A 9,297-nucleotide genomic window follows, 5' to 3' on the forward strand; every position below is an offset into this window, starting at 1 on the left:
AAAAAAAAAAAAAAAAAAAAAAGGAAAAAAAAAATACAAACGTTATTAAACAACAAATATTGAACAAACTGATCTGGCCGTGTCCAGCATACATAATAATTTTCGAGATTGGAGGAGGGGAATAAATGATTTTGGAGATTGTTGGGTTTTTTGGTTTGGTTTTGTTTTGTTTCTTGGGTTGCTTTTTGTTTAGTTTCTTTGGTTACTTTTGGGTGAGGGAGGGAAGAGTGGAGTGGAATGATGTTGRGGGGAGAACCAGGACACAAGTTGAGAAGAAATCTCAGAAAAAAACCAATCCATAATAAATAAAGAGACTATTACCATATATGAACTCAAAAGCTACCCATGGTGTTTACTCTGCATATCTGGTTGTATTGTCTCTAGAATCCGTCATCTTGCAGTGAGTCGTTTGCTAACAACGCAGTGAAAGTGTCTGATGAATGTTGCTGAGGAAAATTGTCATGGAAAGCTGGTTCTCTTGGATGTGGCTCCAGTATTTGCAATTGAACTGAAGAGCAGATGGGTTTGGATCTGTTTTGATCAGTCATTGGCTTTATTTGAGTATAGCACTTAGTATGCATTACACAACCCAAGTGTGGTTAATGGGATTTGGAGATTCAAAAAAAATGCTTAAAAGTTATTAACCGTTCTGAGCTGAATATACTGTGCAAAAATAAAGGAGCCTTCCTCTGGGTTCTGGTTCTGTGACATTGCAATGCATGCAAAAAATAATAAATCAGTTTAATAAAGAGATCAGAAAGACACCATTGGAGTTCAACTCGTGACGAGACCAATAAATGTCAGAAAAGCTAAACACTTGTAAAAGAATGCAAAATACATAGTTTTTTTGACATATAACAGTTTTTCATATGTAATATTTTAATTTTGTAGCTTGACATTTCAAATCATCTCTGTTTTTCCATTTGCCCTGTTCTCCCTTTTCCTTCTCTTTTATATAAAAGAAAATAAATAAAGCTGCTGTGACACACAAAAAAAAATAAAGAAAAATTAATTTAATAATATAATATATATATATACACACAGATATATTTATCATGGTATGTTTGATGGGACGGCTGGAACAGAAGTTCTGTTATGGTCTTAATGCAGAATGAGAATGTTCTTGAAGAACAGAGTAAAAAGAAACAGACAACAAAAGCAAACCTTAAAATGTGAAGGGAGTGTGTGTTTYAGCTTTGTCACAGTTACCTGTGTCAAAAAAAATCTGAAATTTTGTTTACATATTTTACTACTATTTTTTTGCTAGTATAATTTCTATATGGATACCCTGATGGTGTATATACTGTTTTATGGTTAAATTGGGAATGTCTTACGTTTTATTTAACTTATTTAATTTGGTTCTTTGGTTTCTACATTTTCCCAGTTATTGTGAAAAGGATTATCTTACTGTACAGAACAATAGTGAGGTGATTTGACGGCCATGCCTATCATGTGCAAAAAAGTGAATGAGGGAGAGAGAGACAGAGAGGGAAACAAAAAAAAGCCAGGAAGGGTTGAGAACCCTGGAATATCAGAAATGAACACTTTTGCTGTATGCAGATGAAAACTAATCAGCTGTTTAGGTTTAGAAATCTACTCTTGCTGGTGTTTATAAGTCGCATGAATATTTGACTTTGAAGAAGTGTCATCAGATACACACACGCACATGGGAACTTAAATTAAAAAAAAAAAACAGTCTTCTCAAACATTTAGAGAAGACGCTTTCATGTTAACAAATATTTTCAGTGCGTGTATGTGTGCGTGTGTGTGTGGTGCGTGTGCGCGTGTGTGAGGTTGAGCTTTTTCTTTTTTATTTTTTATACTATAAAGAAAAAAAAGACAGGTTTTAAAAAGGTATGAAAGCACGATTTTAGATGACTTAACTGGCCGAAACTATATAAAGTTGATTATATCTTGATGTCTGTAAAAGATTGCTGTTCTTGGAGTCTTGGAGTCTTGTGAAATGATTTCCTGCTTTCTTTCTTCTTTTCCTTTTCACTTTCCTTTTTTAAGTTAAAGGAAAAATATTTACACTTTCCTTTTTTGTGTAAGTTTCTATTGGACAGTTTTTGGGAACATGTGCATTTCTGTATGTGGGCTTCTACCATATCCCTGTTGCTTTATGGACAACTGGAGAATTTTCATTTGAGTTATCGTGATGTTATTGCTTTTTTTCCCTTTCTTTTTCTTCTTCTTTTTGATTCTTTTTATTTTCTTAGTTGCATTTTGTTTAAAGATATGCTTAGCAATAAAATGTTCTTCCCAAAGCCCTGGATATGACTGTGTTTTTATTTCTCAAAGACTTCAGGGAAATTCCAGACCTTTAAAGATGAAAATATTCTGTGATGTAAGTATCCCCCATACCACAGGAGTTTTTAGCCACCAAWTTACAGAATCATGTTCATGTTTGCATTCTTCTCTTAGTCTGATGAACCTTACTTCTTTCCTTTGCAAGAACATAAATTGAACTTAAGTCTGGAGTGTTTCTCATCCCACTTCCATCACTTCAGTGGGATATTTCTCTGGAATATGGGTTTCAGTTATCCCAGATAAAAACACACCAAGGACATCATTGATTAGTGTGCCCTTTCTTACATACTGTATCTTATGCACTCCTTTTGAAGTGTGTAGCTCTTCCCATGATGTTTATGGGATTCTGAATTCCTGTTTGGTCAGGAGTCTATATTTGATGTGCTGCAGCAGCTAATTCTTTTGGGGATTTAGATAGGTAATTTGATGCAGAAAAATGTTCATAACATTTTATATGAAGATCTGGCTTAGGTCTTCTGAATTTATCTATCACCTTCCACATAACTACCTAAGAATGTAGATTATATATTTTGGGTTCAGTTCTTTCCAGGTAGACCCTGAGTGTCCCAAAGCCCCARCTGACTGCTTATCCTGCTGGGCATTGTAGTCTGATTGTGGCCATCATGCAAAATCACCAATGTCCTGTCTTGTTTAGCGGAACTTCAGTTCACAGTAGTGGTGTGGACTTCTTTTGTCAGATTTGATCTTCCCAAGCTACCTGCAAGGTACTTTACTTTTTACAGGCATCTGGAGGTCAGCGAAATGAGTGTTTCACAGCCCTTTCATTTTCAACCAAGGATGACGGCACCTTTTTTTTCCCCTAGGTAGAATCCCTAGGTCTTTTGAGCAGTGTTTTCCATAGGTTTCATTTACAACCAAATTCAACTTAGGATAAAATGATTGGTCAGAATTCCCTGTGATTTTCTACATTGGTTTTGCTCATGTTTGCATAGGTGAAAATATTTATGTGTATATACATGTGAGGTTGTTTTACTGTTTTCAGTTCTTTTGTCAATCATGTTATAACAACTTACAGATTCTCACAGGTCTCAAAAGCASAGGTTCTGGTCTAGTCTCCACCTGTTTCCCTCCCAAAATCATTAAATTCCTGGATGAGGACTAGTACCTCATATTTCCAGTACTAGAGCAGTCAGCTGGCATGTGGGAGATCTAGGTCTGAACCTAAATACCTCTTCTAATATTGAAGAAAATTTCCTTATCCTCAAGCAGCTGGTGTTCTGAAATTTTTTTTTTCCTCAGTACTTCTTCGAAACCTGCTATACTTATCATTATTAAATATTATGTGAAGCGAGAAATTTCAACCTGACTTACCCTAACCCTCTGGCCATAGTCATGCTTTTTCTCATTTTGTTTGTCACCTAATGACCTTTTTATTACTTAGGCTAAATGAAAATGTCAGAAAAAAGATTTCATTGCTGTCTAAAAGGCTTGGAATTATTGTATGTCTGGCTCATCACAGAATCATAGAATTGTTGAGATAGAAAGGGACCMCTGGAGATGATGTAGTCCAAGCACTACCATCCCAAAGCAGAGTCAGCTACAGCAGCTTGCCCACGACTGAGTCTGGTTCTTTTTACATCTCCACATGTAAACACCAAAATCTCTCCAGGCAACTTGCTCTGTATGACCACGCTCATTGTAAACATTTTTTGTTGAGGTTAGATGAAATTTAACATTTCTTGATTTGTTCTCATCCCCTTTTTCTGGGTACCACTGCAAAGATCCTGACTCTCTCTTCTTTGCAACCTCTCTTCAGGTGTTCATACATATTGGTAAGATTTCCTATAAGCCTTCTCTTCAGGCTGAGCAGTGCCAGCTCTCTCAGCCTCTCCTTGTATCACCGATGTTCCAATCACTTATTCATCTTCATGTCTCTTTACTGGTCTCACTCCAGTGCCTAGAGCAGACACAATTGCCTTATCCCTGTCACTGAGCTGGGTATATAGCTCTTTTCAAGGACCAGGGCTGGGCAGCTGCACTTCTTCCCACCATTTTCTACTGGTAAACAACATCCCACTTACTGTGACCCTCTTTGAAGAGCCTTCTCTTAGATGCCTAGTTCTACACTTCCAGAACTTTTCAGCGTATCTCTCTTTATTGCACAGTTGTAGAGGTTCTTCACTGAGACAAGTCAGGAAGATCTGAGCATGAATGGGCTTTACCCTTCCCAGCCCTGTGTTGTAGAAAAGGGCTAGTGAGGAGCAGTGTCAGTGATGGTTCCTTTTCCAGAAATTTCTGTCTATGCTTCTTGTCTGGGAGGAAGGGCAGACATGCTGGTCTCCTCTGCAGTTGCCATGCCAGGCTGTTTTTCGTCCACAAGATGTGAGAACAGACTGACCGGACAGTTCTGTAATCATGACTAAAAGAAAAATATCCTTCTCAATGATTCCATAGTGAAAATATCTTTAATCATAAGATGATGATGTCCCCCAGGGAAGACAAAGACACATGAATTATAACTCATGAATGTGACTCGACACAGAGCCAAAGCTAAGCATGTTACTTCTATAGAGATGAAGTTTTTAATGTCATCCATCTGTAATGGGTGTGCAAGATCACAAAGTTCTGTCAAGTGCCATGTGAGAATATACAGTCACATGCAGCTGTTGCCATTTTATCGTACATCCTCCCTACCTGCCAAGGTTGGCACTGGCTCCCTGGAAGATATTTCTCATATGGTAGAACAAATCACTGCCTTTTCTTTCCCACATGCAAGCGATAACAAAGAAATGGAAGAGCAACAAGACTTACCTTCCAGCTGTTGACCTCACCAGACCTTCTTGGGTTAGTAGAGATACTAGCGGGAGAAGAAGGACTATTGCCTGCTGTTCAGCTCTCTGGATGGGACCCTGGCTGAGCTCTGAGAACACATTTGCCAAGGTGGTAAAGAAGTATTGCAACCGGGGGTGTCATGATAAATGAAGGAGGTTGGGGTGCAAGGTGTTGGCTGATTCTTACTGAAAAGAGTTTCCCCATAGTARTGACGGTTTTTGGGTTATTTAGGAAAAAAATAATCAGAATCTCTTATTCAATTTAGTAAGACACTGCCTTATGCATAGTGAGCTATATCACACTGTTTTCTCTTCAGACAACAYACATTGCACAGCGCTGTATCTCCTGTCCATCCCCAAATGTTCCCAATGATCCTGTTTCCCTGTTCGTATTGTCTTTCACACATCAGCAAATACAGTGCTGTTCAAGGAAAAATTTCAGTTAATGTTGGTCTGCAGGGATTTGATGTTTATAATTTGGGCACATGGATTGCATGAGAGGGAAAAGAGCACACTCAAGAGATTATGTTGAACTACATGTAGCTAAAGAAAGGCTTAATTTTTAAAGGTATTAAGATGGCTAATTCTTATTGAAAATGGGAAATCAACTAAATAAACACCTTTAAAAATTGAGGCCATTTCAGTGTAGTATTCAGRTAAAGTTAATTAGCTAGTGTTAATTGCTTGGGCTTTTGCAGTACCAAATGATGTAGGCAAGTGGTGGACAAGCTTCTGCTTTTTCTCATGCGGCTTGCATAAYTCACCTGCCTTCAGAGTGGGAGTAAAAATGAGAGATGGCTTAGATCTGCTGTAAATTGCCTGGAGAGAAATCCATTTCAGYGTGCTATGATGAAGCTGCATGAGAATGCTGTTTCCCTTAATTCAATTGAACCAGACCAAAAAAAACCCAATTTTGGCATATTTCCATACCTTGCAAAAACCCAAGAGAAGCCCAGACCTGTACTTCTGCCACCAAGCACAACCTAAAGCCAGTCAGCGAGAGTTTTTAACTTCCACTCCATGCACCTCTTTTGTCTGCCTGTTCACAGATTACAATGAAAGGGCAATGTCCACATGGGTCAGAAAAATCCTGAACAAGCAGCTGGAGAAACTTAAGGCATGCTTCTATTCAATGGCCTGTAAGTTGGGCACTATGCCTAACAGCTTTGGCTGGTGCACATGGAAAATTAAAMTGGAAAAGGAATTATATATATACATTTAATAATGCTGCCAAAGCCTTTGGAACACTATGAAAAAAAATCACTCAGCATTTGGATTTCAAGAGAGTACTTACATAAAGTGTTAAAACACAGAACAATAAAACAGGACTGAATAATCACACCACAGAAACAAAAGTGGAAATGGGAAAAGTGAAGGCTCTGTAAACCATTTGTAATTGTATCTGCGTGACCTCCTTGGTACACACAGTTCTCACAGTTTTCAGTCTTACAGCCTGGCCCAGGAATTTAAAGTTGTTTCTACTATCAAGTGATGGTAACAGCAGGTCTTCAGTCGAGTGGGGAAAGAGATAAATGGAAGAATCACTCACAAGGTGATGAGGTCCCCCTTCTGAGGAAAGGTTTCCAAGGGCTATTTGTGAGAGCAGATAAGATGGAGAAACAGAGCCTGCATGCAGTGCACAGCCAGGCTCACAGTAAAGCAGCAGGTGAAGAACAGCATCTTGATTTCCAAAACCAAGAATGCTTGAGCTGAGCTGTGCCAGGGCTAAGATTCTTTGTGTAACTTGAATCAAGCCTTTTGTCCACATGCATTATGAACTGGAGTTTACTTGAACTATGCAGGACACTCTTCCAGTAGGTCCATTTGATTTCTCTAAGTATTTGATCTCTATCACTTCTCCTACATCATACGATTATTCATTTCTGCCACTTCTCTGAGTCACAAACATAAATTTACACCCATGGTTCCTTCGTGAGCTGATACTAGTATCTCGCCTGTGCAAAGAGGGAAATTAAGACAAGGRGTCTTGCATGGTTATATAGAAAATCCATGGCTGTAAAAAGATAAACCCTCAAAGCTTCCAGATTCTCCCACTATTTATTCATGCCTCCAAAGTACACTGTGGTGCTGCCAGAGGTAGAACACACACAGTCCTCTCGTTAACATTAGCTTCTCCAAATCAAGAGCTGGCTTGATTTGGCTTGGCTGAGAAAACTTAGAACAAATTGTGCAAATGCAGGAGCTTTTAAAAAGAGAATTAAACACTCTTAACTAAGAAAAAACATCTAAAAATGGAAAYTATTGGGGTTTTAACTGTTTACTTAAAATGTCCTGGGTTTATGCATACTGGTAAAGACACAGGCACATGCATGCATTAGAACATCCACAGCAGTTTCTAATCTGTTCATCAAGCCCTTTTCTCCCGTGCATTATGAACTGGAGTTTACTTGTGCTGTGCAAGTGCTCTGCTCTGGCAGTGCTGATCTGCCGGAGCCTCGCTTTGCCATCTGCAAACTCCTGCAGAAAATCATTGCCTGCATCTGGAGTGTTTTGCTATAAACAACTTTTTATACCAATTACAATAACATCAATGGCAACACAATTTTATTACATGTAATTATAGGAAGTAAGACTAAATGCCATACCACAGCCCTCYTGGGTCAGTGAGAGTTGAAGCTGATTGTTATCTTTCACAGTCTGCACTGAGATACATAGTGTTGCCAAGATTTTAGATAACAAAGATATTTTTATCTGGATAAATTGACTCATAATTGTAGAAAACATTCAAAACCTACTGAAACTTCCTTTGAAGCTAATGGCAAAGCTTCGCCACAGTAAACAGAGAGTGCTCCCTTTCCATAAATCTCTGAATCTCTGTAAGTTTTGCTTTTAAAACGGTTAGGATTTTTCCTTTTTTTCCTTACTTCATGGTGTTCACTGATTTTTTTTTTTTTTTTTTAAATATTAACCATATAATGTTCATAAAGAATAAGAGTGATGGTATGCACTATAAAGGCTTACTTTGTAACAAAGTTTCTTTCAGAAACAGGAGGACTGTTTCTACTCCCTCAAAGCCTTTTAGACACAAGAATTGAGAGTATAGAAAACTCCAAAGCACCTCAGAGCTTTCTCCATTCTCCTGATGATCCTGAGCACTGAGAGACAAAATTCATTTTACGTGGCTATAAATCAAGATTTCTTCTACAGAAAGGGACCTACAAAGAGATTTGCAATTCTTATTTTACCTACAAATAGATATACAAATTTTATTTTTCATGGCTGACTGAACTGGAAAAGAATTGTTTCTTCATTGACTAATTTGCCTAGTAAAATGGAAGAAAATAAGCTGCATATCCAGTGCATCTGGGTACATGTAAGCCAAATCCATCAACAGCACTGTTGCATTTAAGATAAGCATGGTCTCTTGCACTTAACATACACATCCAGGGTGAACACACCAGACACCACTTTATTATTTAGCACTAAGATATATTGCAGCTTGAGAGCTTACTACTGAAGTTAAGAAATGCTTTGCCACTGATTTCAAAGAGCACTGGAGCAGCACTTCAGTGGAATATAGAACAAACTCATCAACAAAACATATAAAGGGAAAGCATGTGCAATTCTGAACTGAACTGCAGTCTCGTGCCTGGAGTTCCTGACATAAGTTGAAGGATTTATACTTTCCTCCTCAAATTTTCAATCAGTAATATGATACAATTATGTATCTCATACACTAAGGATCATTTCTTGTAGTGGTGTACCTGTACAGCTTTGTTGAAGCTAAAATTCTTACAAGCCCTTGCCAAATAAGATGAAGTAGGACTATAAATTCTCATTTAAAAAATTGATTTAAAGCTATCACTAAATGTGAAATAAAGATGAAAAATAGTTGTTTTGCCCCACTTAGAGCAATTCCCAGCTAGGTTAATGGTTTTGCTGGTATTTGCATAACTGAGGGAATTCACATTCCAGGTCCAGACCCTGAAAATTCCATAATAAAAACTATAGTGTATCATTTTAACACTGTTACATGGCAACATTTGTGCTGAAAGGTCTTAACCCGAGCTTGTCATTTGTGAGGGTGGAAAAATTGACTTCAGCTTACATAGCAAACAACCTTGAGCTGAATCAAAGCCTGGCACCTAATGGCCATTCACCCAAATAACCAGGAAAGAATTTGCAAATTGGTCAACAAAAAAACTTAGAGAACAATTTCCACCTTTATTCAGGG

This window comes from Malurus melanocephalus, unplaced genomic scaffold, assembly GCF_030028575.1.
Source record: "Malurus melanocephalus ecotype Western Australia unplaced genomic scaffold, MMel_1.1 scaffold_0, whole genome shotgun sequence".
Classification (NCBI taxonomy): domain Eukaryota; kingdom Metazoa; phylum Chordata; class Aves; order Passeriformes; family Maluridae; genus Malurus; species Malurus melanocephalus.